Genomic DNA, 17,006 nt, shown 5'->3' with positions numbered 1-17,006 from the left:
TGTGCAAAAAAAAGACAGCCTGGCGGCCGGCTGTTGCAGTGTTGCCCTCTCAGGCAACACTGAGTGACTGACTGAGCCGCACCGTCTTATATAAAGTTCAGACGGAACTTTGCACGTGTCATAGTGGAGCCCTCAGGATTCCAGAGCCAGCTTTCTGACATCATAATGGGGCCTGCCTCAGAGATAGATAAAAGCCTGGGCCCAGGCAGTGTTGGTCAGTGCTGCTCAGCAGGCAGCACCGGACTGGACTGGATTAAAGCTGATACAAGGTGTGAAGGAACAAGGGGTGGCTGTGGGCATGCACTTGCTGCCGCTGCCAGTGTTTATCTGCATGGCAGCAGGGCATTTGGGCGTTGCCAGGAAGGCGTTTTTATGTAGATTCCTCCTCTTTCAGCACTGCATTGTGGTGCAAGCAAAAGAAGCAAATCCTGTCTGGCTTCCTCTCCGGCCTTTATTCACCTCCCTCCCGCTTAGTAGCTGTAAATGTGTGTGAGCCTGCAGGGCCCCATGGAATTGCCTAGGAGTAGGCTGAATCAATCGCTGCAAGGGGTGAACAGCAGTATGGGACAGGCTCGGTCAACGGCCGGCCCATTCGGGTTATCGCTTCTCGGCCTTTTGGCTAAGATCAAGTGTAGTATCTGTTCTTATCAGTTTAATATCTGATACGTCCCCTATCTGGGGACCATATATTAAATGGATTTTTAGAACAGGGAGATGGAAATAGAGCTTGCTCTGTCCACTCCACGCATTGACCTGGTATTGCAGTATTTCCAGGACCGGTGCACCCTTCCCTTATGTGTTGACTAAAATCAGATTCCAAAAGTGCTATTTGTGTTTGCTATTGTTTTTGTCTTTCTGATGGGATCTCCCCTTTTAATCCCATTATTTCAACACCTGTTGGACAATGCATTTGTACAGTCATGTGTGATAATGAGCTCATTTATTAAATGCAATTAATTAATACATTGCCACCTCTTGTTGTGTGTGTGTGTGTGTGTGTGTGTGTGTGTGTGTGTGTGTGTGTGTGTGTGTGTGTGTGTGTCTTCTGTGTTTCTGTGTTTCCGGCATTTCACATTGGAACAGCTCATTCACCTTCCTTGTCTTCTCTCCGCCCTCCCTCCTAGGTAAGTTAAAGAGCTGCACCTGAGCCAGCCACTGATTGATGCAGCAACACAGTCAACTAGTGGAGTGGAGTGGAGTAGGGGAACAGCAAACAGCCATTAAAGCAGCCAGCCGCCTACCCGCCACAATGGACCTACCTGTGTACACTAGATGGATGTGATGGAATGTACTGCCGTCCCAACATTTCCAAGAAGAAGTAAGAATTGCAGTTGCAACAAACCCTTGCTTGCCTACAAAGAGAGCAGCAATTTGGATTTGTTACTATGTTACCTAGAAGAATAAAATAACAAACTGTGCAAGGATGGAGGTTGTAGGAGCAAGGAGAACAAGTTGTCTGTAAAGTTGGTGGATGCCTATTTTCCATTTTGCAGTCCCTTGTCTCCCTCTTGTGGCCTCCTGGAGGCAACTAGCTGTGCAAAAAAAAGACAGCCTGGCGGCCGGCTGTTGCAGTGTTGCCCTCTCAGGCAACACTGAGTGACTGACTGAGCCGCACCGTCTTATATAAAGTTCAGACGGAACTTTGCACGTGTCATAGTGGAGCCCTCAGGATTCCAGAGCCAGCTTTCTGACATCATAATGGGGCCTGCCTCAGAGATAGATAAAAGCCTGGGCCCAGGCAGTGTTGGTCAGTGCTGCTCAGCAGGCAGCACCGGACTGGACTGGATTAAAGCTGATACAAGGTGTGAAGGAACAAGGGGTGGCTGTGGGCATGCACTTGCTGCCGCTGCCAGTGTTTATCTGCATGGCAGCAGGGCATTTGGGCGTTGCCAGGAAGGCGTTTTTATGTAGATTCCTCCTCTTTCAGCACTGCATTGTGGTGCAAGCAAAAGAAGCAAATCCTGTCTGGCTTCCTCTCCGGCCTTTATTCACCTCCCTCCCGCTTAGTAGCTGTAAATGTGTGTGAGCCTGCAGGGCCCCATGGAATTGCCTAGGAGTAGGCTGAATCAATCGCTGCAAGGGGTGAACAGCAGTATGGGACAGGCTCGGTCAACGGCCGGCCCATTCGGGTTATCGCTTCTCGGCCTTTTGGCAAGATCAGGTGTAGTATTTCTGCATCTGGTTTTGTTGGGAGGTGTCCGGGGTACCCTGCTCCTTGGCCTTGGGGGATCGTCTCTTTTCACAGAGAGACTTCACCCCCTTGCTGCTATTTGGGGAGTGGGCTTAGCCCCCGGACAACGAGTTGCGATCGCGCCTTACCCAAGAGGTCAACCGGCCTTGAGGCGTTTTTCTAAGAGCGTTCCGAGGGCGTTTATCGGGCTTCGTAGGTGTCTGGGGTACCCTAATCCTTGGCCTTGGGGGAGGGTTCCACTTAATTGTGGAATCTGAGCCCTTGCTGCTATAAGGGACAGGCTTAGCCCCCAGGCACTGAAAATGCCATATACATTTGGATTTGCATCCGGGGACACCCGGTTGCGCCAGTCCGTCCGCATCGAGGTGGAAGAAGGCCATCGCCAGCGGAAGAACCTTCGCTTCATTGTGGAGGTGATTCTGCTGGACTTCCTGGGGCTCAAGCGGGCGGACATCCTGTGTCTCAACGACCAGGAAAGCCGCGGTCGGTACACCGTATCCTTTACGGCCGCGGCATGTTGCGACAACATGCACAAAAGATTGTCTGATGCGGACCAGAGTGAGGAGCGGCTAAATGGACTGAACTTTTTATTCCTCTACGGGGAGGAAGAAGTCCCGCTCGTGATGTGCATGTTCAGTCCATTTGTCTCAGAGTGTGACATTGAAACCTTCCTCAGTCGTTACTGCAGGGAGGTCCGCTTCTCACATAAAATCTTGAACACCCAGAGCTTCTGGAATGGCAAAAGGAAATATTGGGTGAAGTTCCGCCAGGATCCCAATGGCATTGGAGGCTTACATCACCCACCCCAGAACTTTGCCATTGGGAAGAATCGAGGATTCCTATTTTACCCCCAGATGCCAATAGCCTGCCGGAACTGCTTGAGATATGGCCACACCAGAGAACATTGTGACCGGCCCCATGTGGTGCAGTGTAACAGGTGTGGCCAGGTTGGACACGTAGCGGCAAAATGCAGTTCCGAGGTGTTGTGCAATCTGTGCGGCATGACTGGGCATGCTTTTAAAGATTGCCCCCGCAGAGCGAAATCTGGGCCACCCAGACCAGGGCCAGAGCGGCAGTTTACAACATGTGCAGACGCCGCTGGTAATGCCCCAAAACGAGCATTGACGACTGAGGGGTCCAGGCCAAAGTCCTTCACAGCTCCATCGGGGGGCCCACCGATGTCAGCCTCGAGGGACGGCCATAGGGATTCCACCGGGTCCAGGCAGAGCAGGAGGAATTCTGACTCTGCTGGACATAAGTTGACCGGCACCTCTGCAAACAGGTCCTCTGCTCCGCCTGCAGTGGACCCTGTTGAGGCAGTGGTTAGCGACAGGCGTCGTGGCTCCGTAGGTTCTGCAGTAGGACCTGACGCCTGTCCCAAGAGTGTGGGCATGGAGCGGAGACACTCTGTGTCAGACGAGGGCTCCATTAAGAAAACCCTAAAATATGCTGGATTGGAGCCTCGTTTTGACCATTTCCGGTCAACGGGGGGGTCGGAGCAAAGTTCCTCCACTGCGGTTGTGGAGGGGCTTGCGATGAAGGCTCCCCGTAAGCAGGCAAAGGTTGCCAAGAGTGATGGGACCTCACAGGCCCCTGTGCAGCTGCCCAGGAAGGACATCAGCGATATCTTCAGCCAGGGGCCAGAGATGGGTGAGAGCGACTTCGAGGAGATGGATAGGAGCCATTCTGCAAAGAGACAGCGAGAGGAAGAGGAGTCCGGAGTTCGGAGGAAAGCTGCCTATCGGAGTTCGGATGAGAGCAGTGTGGGGGTTGGAGCCGCCCACGTATCTGGCTCTGACCCTACCAACATCCAAGATTTATTGACCCCTCAAAAAGGGGGTCCAGACTCGCAGCTGATCTCCGAGTACGACTCTTCTGGTTCGGACCCTGACCTCAACTAAGACTATGTTGGTTCCTATCAAAGTCGCCTCACTAAATGTGAGGTCCCTAAAGAGCCCTGTCCGCAGGACTGCTTTATTTTCATTTTTAGAGACTGTGGACTTTGACCTTTGCCTGCTTCAAGAATGTGGAATCCCTAATGACTTGGAATATCAAGATTTAAAGATGGACTGGAAACTAGGCCCCTCAGTCTGGTCTGGTGGAAATGACTGTCGCTCTGCGGGGGTTGGATTGCTCTGCCGAGGTCGTTTTATCTCCATCCAAACAGTGACTGAAATCATGCCCGGCAGAGCTATTTTAATACATTTGCTTTTTAATGGAATTTTAATTCGTGTTTTAAACGTTTATGCCCCTCCTACCAAACAGGAGAGGGCAGAACTATTAGAGATTTTACCATTGTTTTGTGTTGGGTCTACCCCCCTGCTGGTGGGTGGTGATTTTAACTGTGTGCGAGATGGAGAACACCGGCAGGGTGGGGATTTTAATCGAAAAATTGACCGTACTTCTTACCTGCTCAAGAATTTTATTGGTGATTTTAAATTGAAAGATTGCTGGAGGGAACTCTTGCCTGCGGACCCAGGCCCCACCTGGTCCAATGGAAGAGTGAGCTCCAGAATTGATTTTATTTTCACTTCTAATAGTTTTATTCCCAAAAAATGTTTGCTTTTAACAAATATTTTATCTGATCACAAGCTCCTTTCAGTGCACCTGGAGCTAGAGGGAGAGCAAAAAGCTTGTAGGGGTCCCTGGAGACTAAACACCACACTCCTGGAGGACCCCATCATTAAAGAGGAGTTTGTGCGGACCTACCAGTGTTGGCAGTCCCATAGAGCGCCCAGTCAGCCTATGCTACACTGGTGGGAGGGCATTAAACCCAAAATCAGAGCTTTTTTTATTCGAGCAGGTAAGAAGAAAGCAAAAGAGAAAAAACAATGGTTTTATGTTCTTAATAAACGTTTACATGTACTTTTTAAATTGAAGGAGATTGGTATGGATGTTGATGATGATATCTTAAATCTTAAAGCTGAAATAAAATATGCCATAGAAGAGAAAGGGAAACAAATAATTTTTAATTCACATGTAAAGCACCTCGAGGATGGCGAGAAGTGTTCCCGGTTCTTCTTCAAAAAGGTAATGGATAAACGAGATGTCATTTTAAACCTTGAAGGAGAAACCACTATGGTCGGCATTTTAAATTCTGCTTTTAATTTCTACCAATCTCTTTTTAACAAGAAAAATATTGATCCTTCCTTTTTAGAACATGTTCTTAATTCCCTTGATGCCAAGCTAGATATTTTAGACCAGGAAGTTTTATCCCGTAATATTACCTTGGAGGAACTTTTATTTGCTTTTAAAAGTTTTTCTAATGGGAAAGCTCCTGGGGAAGATGGTCTGCCCATCGAATTTTATCATGCTTTTTGGGAAATTTTAAAGAATGACATGTTTTTATTGTATAAGGAAGTTTTTATTACTGAAGAGCTGCCCCCTTCCTGGAGGAGGGGGATTGTGTCCTTAATTTTTAAAAAAGGTGAGAGGGACCAGTTAAAAAACTGGCGCCCTATTACTCTTTTAAACGTTGATTGTAAAATTTTAGCTAAACTAATAACAATCCGTTTTAAACCTTTTATTCATAAATTAATCCATCCAAACCAGGTATGTGGGGTACCTGGGAGGTCAATTACTGAGTCCCTGAATATTTTACGTGACATCATTTGGTATTTTAAAGAAAGGGGTCAAAGCCTTGCTATTTTATCCTTAGATTTCGAGAAGGCTTTTGACCGGGTCTCCCATGAATATCTTTTTATGGTTCTTAAAAAGATGGCTGTTCCTGAAATTATTTTAACACGTATTAAGCTTTTATATCGATCCTGTTTTAGCCAAATTTCTATCAACGGATTTTTAACTAAAGGTGTTCCTCTTTTATCAGGGGTGAAACAGGGGTGCCCGTTGTCTCCGCTCCTTTTTATTTGTGCCATAGAACCTCTGTTCACCCTAATAAGAGATGATAAAGTCATCAGAGGCGTGCCCATACCTGGAGGAAGGGGGAACCAGGTAAAAATCCTAGGCTATATGGATGACGCCACCGTCCTATGCCCAGACGCCGCTTCTATGAGACGGGCATTGAGGAACACCGGCTTTTTTTGTGAAGCCTCTGGTTTTAAATTAAACGTTGATAAGTGTGACTGTTTTTATACTGGTGTATGGGATTCCTCTGTGACACCAGGAGTTAACATGCAGCAGGATCAGATAAAAATTTTAGGAATTGTTTTTAATCAAGAAAACGATGGGAGACCCAATTGGGATTCAGTAATTGCCAAAATGGAAAAAAAGGTTTTAATGTGGAATTTGAGAAATCTCACCATGGAGGGAAAAGTTTTAATAATTAAATCTGTTTTATTACCCATAATGCTTTATGTAGCTATGGTTTTCCCTCCAACAATTTTATATATTAAAAAAGTGACCAGGATCTGTTTTATGTTTTTATGGGGTTCCAAAATGGAAAAACTAAAACGTGATTTTATGTACAGATGTAAGGACAATGGCGGGAGAGATGTTCCTAACCTTTTTAACTTCTTTTACATTAAATACTTTTGCTTCTGTTTTAAAATGTATAATTCTGATGGTATTTTTAGCTACTTTTTAAAGTACGCTACGGGCATGATTTTTAAACGATGGTTTCGTGTCCCTTTGAATTCTCCTGTGCTTCTGTGTCCCCCAAAACAATATGCGGTGCTCGAAAAAACTGTCAGGCTCCTAGGTCTCCAAGAATTGGAGCCTGACATATTGGGGGACCAGAAAAAAGTGTCACTCTCCTGTAGGCGGCAGGAGGATACACTGGCAGTTTCAAATTTCTCACAGGCAAGGTCCAAGGTGGTGTGGCGGAACGTTTTCGGGAAATTTATGGCAAATGTGCACAAGGACCTTGCCTGGGCAATCGTTCACCAGTGCCTCCCTACTCGTGAATTCCAGCATAGGCGAGGACTGGTGGCGAGAGCCAAGTGCCCGAGAGACAGGTGTGGTGACGACGAGACGATAATGCACCTGTTTTGGAACTGCCCATATGCACAGGAGGTTTGGAGGAAGGTAGGCCCATTGCTGAAATGGGCCTGCGGTCTTAAAGATCTTAAATTTGAATACGTGTTTTATGGTCTTTTTAACTGCCCAAGTTTTAAACAGCAAATGGTCTGTTGGATCATTTTAAACTGTTTTAAGAATGCCATTTGGAAGGTTAGGAACATTCTGCTTTTTAAACATGATTTTATTGACGTTAAAAATTGTGTGAAATATGCCCTAAGTGAAATGTATATTTATTATCTTAGGGACAAAAAGCAGCTAGGGGTAAAAGAAGCAACATCCATGTGGTGTTTGCAAATGTGGAATACCATAACATTGTAAATAAAAATGGTTTTATTCTTTTATGTCTTTTATGCCCTGTATAAATTTTATCCTGCTATTGTTCTGTACTTTTATTATAACATCTGTATTAATGGTCTTATTATTATTACCTTTGTATTCATTTAAATGTATGAATATTCATGTATTATGCTGTTGATTTTATCTTGTGGTTTCAATTTTAAAAAAAAAGTCTGTAAAATATATTATTTTTGCCAATAAAAAACTTTGTTGAAACCTTATCTGTTCTTATCAGTTTAATATCTGATACGTCCCCTATCTGGGGACCATATATTAAATGGATTTTTAGAACAGGGAGATGGAAATAGAGCTTGCTCTGTCCACTCCACGCATTGACCTGGTATTGCAGTATTTCCAGGACCGGTGCACCCTTCCCTTATGTGTTGACTAAAATCAGATTCCAAAAGTGCTATTTGTGTTTGCTATTGTTTTTGTCTTTCTGATGGGATCTCCCCTTTTAATCCCATTATTTCAACACCTGTTGGACAATGCATTTGTACAGTCATGTGTGATAATGAGCTCATTTATTAAATGCAATTAATTAATACATTGCCACCTCTTGGTGTGTGTGTGTGTGTGTGTGTGTGTGTGTGTGTGTGTGTGTGTGTGTGTGTGTGTGTGTGTGTGTGTGTGTGTGTGTGTGTGTGTGTCTTCTGTGTTTCTGTGTTTCCGGCATTTCACATTGGAACAGCTCATTCACCTTCCTTGTCTTCTCTCCGCCCTCCCTCCTAGGTAAGTTAAAGAGCTGCACCTGAGCCAGCCACTGATTGATGCAGCAACACAGTCAACTAGTGGAGTGGAGTGGAGTAGGGGAACAGCAAACAGCCATTAAAGCAGCCAGCCGCCTACCCGCCACAATGGACCTACCTGTGTACACTAGATGGATGTGATGGAATGTACTGCCGTCCCAACATTTCCAAGAAGAAGTAAGAATTGCAGTTGCAACAAACCCTTGCTTGCCTACAAAGAGAGCAGCAATTTGGATTTGTTACTATGTTACCTAGAAGAATAAAATAACAAACTGTGCAAGGATGGAGGTTGTAGGAGCAAGGAGAACAAGTTGTCTGTAAAGTTGGTGGATGCCTATTTTCCATTTTGCAGTCCCTTGTCTCCCTCTTGTGGCCTCCTGGAGGCAACTAGCTGTGCAAAAAAAAGACAGCCTGGCGGCCGGCTGTTGCAGTGTTGCCCTCTCAGGCAACACTGAGTGACTGACTGAGCCGCACCGTCTTATATAAAGTTCAGACGGAACTTTGCACGTGTCATAGTGGAGCCCTCAGGATTCCAGAGCCAGCTTTCTGACATCATAATGGGGCCTGCCTCAGAGATAGATAAAAGCCTGGGCCCAGGCAGTGTTGGTCAGTGCTGCTCAGCAGGCAGCACCGGACTGGACTGGATTAAAGCTGATACAAGGTGTGAAGGAACAAGGGGTGGCTGTGGGCATGCACTTGCTGCCGCTGCCAGTGTTTATCTGCATGGCAGCAGGGCATTTGGGCGTTGCCAGGAAGGCGTTTTTATGTAGATTCCTCCTCTTTCAGCACTGCATTGTGGTGCAAGCAAAAGAAGCAAATCCTGTCTGGCTTCCTCTCCGGCCTTTATTCACCTCCCTCCCGCTTAGTAGCTGTAAATGTGTGTGAGCCTGCAGGGCCCCATGGAATTGCCTAGGAGTAGGCTGAATCAATCGCTGCAAGGGGTGAACAGCAGTATGGGACAGGCTCGGTCAACGGCCGGCCCATTCGGGTTATCGCTTCTCGGCCTTTTGGCTAAGATCAAGTGTAGTACCTGCTCAAGCTGAGGTTAGTAATCATCCCTGCCGGTGGTACGTGGGCCATCGTAGGGGGATGACAGAACGCCGAGGTGAGGGCAGGGAACCACAACGGTCATCGCTCTGGTGTACGCATTTGGTTTAAAGGTACCATTTGTAGGTGACCAGGCGACCGCCGGATCGAGGTCATTAGGCCGGGTAGTTTGGAAGCCCGAGTTGCTATGTGCCCCAGGGCTGGTGACCCTGGGGTGCCCTAACTCACTGGGGGTGGGATCCCACTGAGTGAAGGCACACTTGCACGCACTCTCTTTCACGCTATATGAGCACACACCTTTATTCTCCCGGCCTTCTGGCTGGGAGATGAGGAATTTTTTATACCTGGCGGATGTCCAGGCTGTATCACAGCGCACATCCACTTATTTAATTTTGTTTTTCACTGTGTGTTTGTCACGTTTGTCACAAGGATTTTGGGATGCGGTGCCCTTTTGGGACCCTCCTGAGGTCTAGGGGGAAAATGTGTGGCCTTCTGGTTCCTTTTTCCCCTGCAACCCGGCCTCCCTTCTTCGGAGGGGAGGTGCAACTAGGATGCAGGCTCCTAGGTGGACACTGGGGTGGCAGCCCAGGTAGAAGCCTAGGAGTGTGTTTGGGTCTCCCTAAGCTTCGGCGAGGGGGGACCATCGATCCTTGATCCTCTAGGCCTATGGTTTGGAGGGTCAGGGAATGGTTATGCGGGGCCTCTCTCTTTTAAGAGAAGGGCTGCGATAGACCGCATCCTTGTGCACTTTTTGTGTGGCACCTCTGCACTTTTTATGCACTTGGGTGATAGAAAGCACGACTCGGGCTTTCAATATAAAAAAAAAAAATCTGTTCTTATCAGTTTAATATCTGATACGTCCCCTATCTGGGGACCATATATTAAATGGATTTTTAGAACAGGGAGATGGAAATAGAGCTTGCTCTGTCCACTCCACGCATTGACCTGGTATTGCAGTATTTCCAGGACCGGTGCACCCTTCCCTTATGTGTTGACTAAAATCAGATTCCAAAAGTGCTATTTGTGTTTGCTATTGTTTTTGTCTTTCTGATGGGATCTCCCCTTTTAATCCCATTATTTCAACACCTGTTGGACAATGCATTTGTACAGTCATGTGTGATAATGAGCTCATTTATTAAATGCAATTAATTAATACATTGCCACCTCTTGGTGTGTGTGTGTGTGTGTGTGTGTGTGTGTGTGTCTTCTGTGTTTCTGTGTTTCCGGCATTTCACATTGGAACAGCTCATTCACCTTCCTTGTCTTCTCTCCGCCCTCCCTCCTAGGTAAGTTAAAGAGCTGCACCTGAGCCAGCCACTGATTGATGCAGCAACACAGTCAACTAGTGGAGTGGAGTGGAGTAGGGGAACAGCAAACAGCCATTAAAGCAGCCAGCCGCCTACCCGCCACAATGGACCTACCTGTGTACACTAGATGGATGTGATGGAATGTACTGCCGTCCCAACATTTCCAAGAAGAAGTAAGAATTGCAGTTGCAACAAACCCTTGCTTGCCTACAAAGAGAGCAGCAATTTGGATTTGTTACTATGTTACCTAGAAGAATAAAATAACAAACTGTGCAAGGATGGAGGTTGTAGGAGCAAGGAGAACAAGTTGTCTGTAAAGTTGGTGGATGCCTATTTTCCATTTTGCAGTCCCTTGTCTCCCTCTTGTGGCCTCCTGGAGGCAACTAGCTGTGCAAAAAAAAGACAGCCTGGCGGCCGGCTGTTGCAGTGTTGCCCTCTCAGGCAACACTGAGTGACTGACTGAGCCGCACCGTCTTATATAAAGTTCAGACGGAACTTTGCACGTGTCATAGTGGAGCCCTCAGGATTCCAGAGCCAGCTTTCTGACATCATAATGGGGCCTGCCTCAGAGATAGATAAAAGCCTGGGCCCAGGCAGTGTTGGTCAGTGCTGCTCAGCAGGCAGCACCGGACTGGACTGGATTAAAGCTGATACAAGGTGTGAAGGAACAAGGGGTGGCTGTGGGCATGCACTTGCTGCCGCTGCCAGTGTTTATCTGCATGGCAGCAGGGCATTTGGGCGTTGCCAGGAAGGCGTTTTTATGTAGATTCCTCCTCTTTCAGCACTGCATTGTGGTGCAAGCAAAAGAAGCAAATCCTGTCTGGCTTCCTCTCCGGCCTTTATTCACCTCCCTCCCGCTTAGTAGCTGTAAATGTGTGTGAGCCTGCAGGGCCCCATGGAATTGCCTAGGAGTAGGCTGAATCAATCGCTGCAAGGGGTGAACAGCAGTATGGGACAGGCTCGGTCAACGGCCGGCCCATTCGGGTTATCGCTTCTCGGCCTTTTGGCTAAGCTCAAGTGGCTAACCAGAGGCGTCCAGTGCTGAACTCTCGGCCCTGCAGCATCGCCCTTTGGGGCTTAAGCTGCTTGTTGCTATAGGGAGACAGCCAGTGGCAGGAAGGCGATCGACATGGGCGTTATTGTACGTCACGCTAAGGCCGGGGAAACCCGGGTCAAGTACGGCATTCGGATCGAAGTTGATGTTGGATCAGAGAAGACCCTGGACCTACGACACCTGGTGAACAACATCTTGTTTGGAATTCTGAAAGTGGAGCGGAAGAAAATCCTTTGTCTTCAGGAGCATAAGGTTGGTCATTTTACCTTGATATTGACGGATTTACCTGCCTGCCATACTTTCCATTACAATTTGATGCAAAATGTGAACAATCCTGAGCTTGGAGGACTTACTTTTATCCTGCTGTATGATGAAGGAGAAGTCTTCCTGGTTGTTTTTCTCTACAATGCACATGTACCTTTGCAAGATATCACGGCATTCCTGTCTAGACATTGTGCATATGTTAAGTTTGAGAATAAAATCTTGAACACTGAAATGATCTGGAATGGGAAATACAAATTTCGGGTCCGGTTTCGGCAAGATATTGAGGAACCAGGAGGCTTCCATTTCCCTCCATCGAACTTCTCCATTGGAAGAGACAGGGGATATCTGTTTTTTCCCAGGTGTCCTCCCTTCTGCAGGAATTGTAAAGTTTTTGGCCACACAAGGGAAGGATGTCAAAATTCAGGGAAGTGTTCCAGATGTAACCAGGAGGGTCACAAAGCAAAAGAATGTGTCAACCGCATTGTTTGTAATCTCTGCGAGGTGGAAGGGCATACATTCAAAGACTGCCCTCTGCGGAAGAAGTCATATGCAGAGGCAGCCAGGAGCCAAGTGGCTGAGATGATAGCGAGAACTGGACGGTTGGGCGAGGAGGTACCCGCTGACTATCTGGCTTCTTTAAGCACATCTCCAGTAGAAGTACGTGTGGAGGAAGGGGCAGGCATGGAGGTAGCCCCGGTCGAGGAGGATCTTCCTCACCCATCCGATGCCCAGACTGGGCTACAGGGTGAGGGAGAAATTGAGGGCGACGTCCCCGTGACTCCTCCTGTTTCTTGGAGTCTGGATGAAGTGTTTCTGGAAGGAGTTGGAGGTCAAGGGGATTTTACCACTGTAGGCACCCGACCTGCAGACGAAATTCTGGATATGGGGGCTAAGAGAGCCAGGCTGGCCACGTCACCCCCTGTAACCCCTGGAAGGGAGGAGGAATACCCCTCATCAGTGATTTCGTTTGATGAGCCTTTTCTAGAAGATCAAGGGACCAGTTTCTTCACATTAGGTTGCCAGCCTCCAGAAGGCAAAGGCTGAAGTGCAAATGGACAACCTGCGGTTATCTGGCTATGAAAATTAAAATATGGCATCCAAACCTACATTTGATGTCGTATCCTTAAATGTACGACTGATTCAATCTAAGCCCAGGAGGGCTGCAGTTCTGGATTTTTTAAAAAATTTAGGAGCTGATGTATATTGTTTGCAAGAATGCGGTATTAGGGAACCTGTGCCAGAACAGGAATGGCCATATGGCCAATGTATATGGTCTGGTTCTTCTATAAATAAAAATGATGGGGTAGGAATATTGCTAGGGAATAGGAATTTAAAATTAGAAAGTTATATTGTGGTGGAAGTGGGGAGGTGTATTTTGGCAGAGATAAATGTCAGAGGGTGGAGGGTAAGGGTAATTAATATATATGGAGCAACAAAAAAAGAAGAGAGGTTAGAGCTCCTAGAGAAGTTGTCCTTTTTTTTGCCAGGGAGAATTCCTACGATTTGGGTTGGGGACTTTAACTGTGTGACGGAAGGGGAAAAAATGGATGTATCTGGTAAAAAGTTGTACCAATTAATCAAAGATTTTTCTTTTATAGATGCTGCTGAGGTTCATTTGGGAAAGCCACCACCCGACACTTATAGGTCTGATAGAGGAGGGGTAACATCAAGGATAGATCGGGTGCTTTTCTCAAAAAATGTGGGGTGCATGAGTTTGCGGCAGCGCGATGTGACCTTTTCTGACCATGTGTGTATGTGTGCAACTTTTGAAGGGGATGTTCGTTTAGTGCGTGGTGCAGGGGTATGGAAGTTAAATGTAAGTTTATTAGAGGATGAAAGAATTGTGAAGGCTTTTATATATGCGTATAAAGGATGGAAATCGCGGCAGGAATCTTTTGGGAATGTGTTGGAGTGGTGGGATTGGATGAAGAATGAATGTAAAAGATTCTTTAAAAAATGGGGCTATAAAAAAGCAGCTATGCTAAGAAACCAATATAATGAGTTGAATGTTAGAATAGAATGGTTGAGAAAACTTGGCGAGCTTGGTGTGGATGTCAGTGATTTGATGAGGGACGCAAGGAATGAAAGTAGGCTTTTATTAGAGGAAAAAGGGAAAAAAATTATATATAGATCAAAAGTTGAAAACTTAGACAAAGATGAAAAATGTACAAGATTTTTTTTCAAAAAAATATGTGGTAAAAAGGATGATATGGATGAATTATTGAATGATAGGGGTGAGTGTGTTTCTGGAAAGGATGTGATGAGTGAAGTTGAAGGTTTTTATACCCAGTTGTATGGAGAGAAGTGGTATGATAAGGATTTGATGAATGAGGTTTTGAATGGGTTGGAAAATAAACTTGGAGAGGAAGATTGTGAGTCTCTGTGTGGTGATATTACCATGGATGAAGTGAGAAATGTGGTGATGAGTGCAAGTAAAAATAAAACACCTGGGAAGGATGGGATCCCAATTGAATTATATGTGAGGATGTGGGATATAATTGGTGGGGATTTGCTTGAGGTATGTCAGTATATGTGGAAGCATGGTGTGTTGAGCAAATCTATGAAAGAAGGTGTGGTTGTGCTGATATATAAAAAAGGTGAGAAGAAAAATTTGGCAAATTGGAGGCCAATTACTTTGTTGGATTCTGACTATAAGTGTTTTAGTAAAGTATTGGCCAATAGGATGCGTGAGGTTGTTGCTGAAGTGGTGAATGAAGATCAAGTGTGTGCAGTGCCTGGTAGAAGTATGACTGATAATTTGTTGTTACTAAGGGATATGATTGGGGACTGTATGGATAGAAAGCAGAAATGTATGGTCCTATCTGTGGATTTTGAAAAGGCATTTGATAGGGTGTCGCATGAGTTTATGTTTAGTGTGCTGTGTAAAATGGGTTTTCCGAGAAAGTTTGTGTATGCAGTGAAAGGTTTGTATGGGAACGTAACAAGTGAGTTTCTCGTAAATGGGTTTCTGAGTGGAAAAGTGGGGATAAGGTCAGGTGTCAGGCAGGGTTGTCCTATGTCCCCTGTCCTGTTCATTAGTGTGATTGAAGTGTTGTTGTGTATGGTTAGAAGGGAAAAATTTATGAGGGGGTTATTAATTCCTGGGAGTAATGGTAAGTTTCTGAAAGTATTGGGTTATATGGACGATGTGGTGATTGTTAGTGAAAGAGAGGCGGAGATAAATAGAGCGAGATTGTTGTTGAGGTTGTTTTGTAGTGCGTCTGCGTTTAAAGTGAATTGGGGTAAATGTAGCTTTAAGTGTTTTGGTGATAGGAGTGTGAGAATGGATGGGGTTAATTGTGAGATGGGTGCTATTAAAATATTGGGTGTGCAATTTAATGAGGATTTGAGAGGGAATGAAAGTTGGGATGAATGTGGTATGAGAATAGAACGAAAACTGAACTTTTGGAGACTGAGAAGTTTGACACTGACGGGAAAAATTTTGATAGTTAAATCTGTTGTGTTACCAATTTTACTTTTTTGTGCAGTTGTTTTCCCTTTTGCTACTCACAAAATTAAGAAGACGGAAAAGATGATTTTTACATTTTTTTGGGGGAGTAGAATGGAAAAATTGAAGAGAGAGTATGTGTATAAGATGTGTGTGAATGGTGGTTTGGATTTTCCAAATGTTGAGGTATTTTTGGCTTTGAATTATATCAAAGTGGTGTCTGTGTTAGTGCAGAGGAATAATAAGACTGGTTTCATGATTAGATACTTGGCTGGTTGGATGTTGTATGGTCTGAATTGGGTAAAGAGAGATGCAAGTGTGCCTGTGGCTTTCAAGTGTCCAGTGTGGTATATGAGGATTGAGGTTTTTGTGAGGAAAAATGACTTGCTTGCTGTGCCAATGAGTGAGTTTAAAAATAAGAATGCGGTGATGAAGAGAATACGTGCGAATGAAATTCCATGTGAAATTGCAGGTTTGAGGTCTAATGAAGTGCAGAGTGTATGGAGTAAATTGAAGGTGAGTGGTATGTCAAACAGACAGCGTGATATTGTATGGATGTCGCTGCATAATATCCTACCTGTTAGGCAAGTGCAGAAAAGAAGGGATCTTATTAGGTCTGAGGTTTGCCCGAGGAATGGATGTGGAGCAAGTGAGAGTGTGAGACATATGTTGTGGGATTGTGACTATTCGTATGAAGTATGGAAAGGGGTGGGTGGTTTGTGTAAAGAACTAGCGGGGGTAAAAATTGTTAATTGGAAAGTAGCAATGTTTGGAATGGGTGCAAGTAGTCGTATGAAAGATAGAATTATGTGGTTAATTATGGCATGTGTGATGGAAAGTTTGTGGGATGTGAGAAACTTGTTAGTGTTTAAAAGGAAATTAGTGCCTGTAAATGAGTGTATTAGGATGATTTTGTCTAGACTTTACGTCATGTATTTGTGGGATAGACAGCGTGGTGGTGGCCTAGATTCAGAGGGGATATGGAAGTTCAAAAAATGGAAATTCCTGATACGATGTAGGTAATATTGTTCTGTTTTTTTTTGTGATTGTTTATGTAAATTGAAGAAAAAATAAAGAACAAACCAGAATGATGATAAGTTTGAAGCAACGTGGATTTGATTTTCAAGTTTTGAGAAACATTATAAGTTGCTTATAACTAACTGAAATGGTTTTAAAAGAAAAAAAAAAAAAAAAAAAAAAAATCTGTTCTTATCAGTTTAATATCTGATACGTCCCCTATCTGGGGACCATATATTAAATGGATTTTTAGAACAGGGAGATGGAAATAGAGCTTGCTCTGTCCACTCCACGCATTGACCTGGTATTGCAGTATTTCCAGGACCGGTGCACCCTTCCCTTATGTGTTGACTAAAATCAGATTCCAAAAGTGCTATTTGTGTTTGCTATTGTTTTTGTCTTTCTGATGGGATCTCCCCTTTTAATCCCATTATTTCAACACCTGTTGGACAATGCATTTGTACAGTCATGTGTGATAATGAGCTCATTTATTAAATGCAATTAATTAATACATTGCCACCTCTTGTTGTGTGTGTGTGTGTGTGTGTGTGTGTGTGTGTGTGTGTGTGTGTGTGTGTGTGTGTGTGTGTGTGTGTGTGTGTGTGTGTGTGTGTGT

General features: G+C 45.1%; 3 non-coding genes and 2 pseudogenes across 3 annotated transcripts; all 5 read left to right on the top strand.

Annotated features, from left to right (window-relative positions):
- Positions 1-599: 599 nt before the first annotated feature.
- On the top strand, positions 600-790 carry LOC142653534 (U2 spliceosomal RNA). The gene has a single exon (XR_012848462.1). It is a non-coding gene; the product is annotated as a U2 spliceosomal RNA (small nuclear RNA).
- A 6,896-nt stretch (positions 791-7,686) lies between these two features.
- On the top strand, positions 7,687-7,878 carry LOC142653963 (U2 spliceosomal RNA). The gene has a single exon (XR_012848798.1). It is a non-coding gene; the product is annotated as a U2 spliceosomal RNA (small nuclear RNA).
- A 1,366-nt stretch (positions 7,879-9,244) lies between these two features.
- On the top strand, positions 9,245-9,314 carry LOC142654698 (U2 spliceosomal RNA; annotated as a pseudogene).
- Positions 9,315-10,101: 787 nt separating this feature from the next.
- LOC142654132 (U2 spliceosomal RNA) lies at positions 10,102-10,282 on the top strand (annotated as a pseudogene).
- Positions 10,283-16,538: 6,256 nt separating this feature from the next.
- Positions 16,539-16,728, top strand: LOC142654074 (U2 spliceosomal RNA). The gene has a single exon (XR_012848859.1). It is a non-coding gene; the product is annotated as a U2 spliceosomal RNA (small nuclear RNA).
- Positions 16,729-17,006: the final 278 nt, after the last annotated feature.

Source organism: Rhinoderma darwinii, chromosome 5 (assembly GCF_050947455.1).
Source record: "Rhinoderma darwinii isolate aRhiDar2 chromosome 5, aRhiDar2.hap1, whole genome shotgun sequence".
NCBI classification, from domain to species: domain Eukaryota; kingdom Metazoa; phylum Chordata; class Amphibia; order Anura; family Rhinodermatidae; genus Rhinoderma; species Rhinoderma darwinii.
Note: the sequence above shows the minus strand (reverse complement) of the source record. Positions and strands in the feature narration are given on the sequence as shown.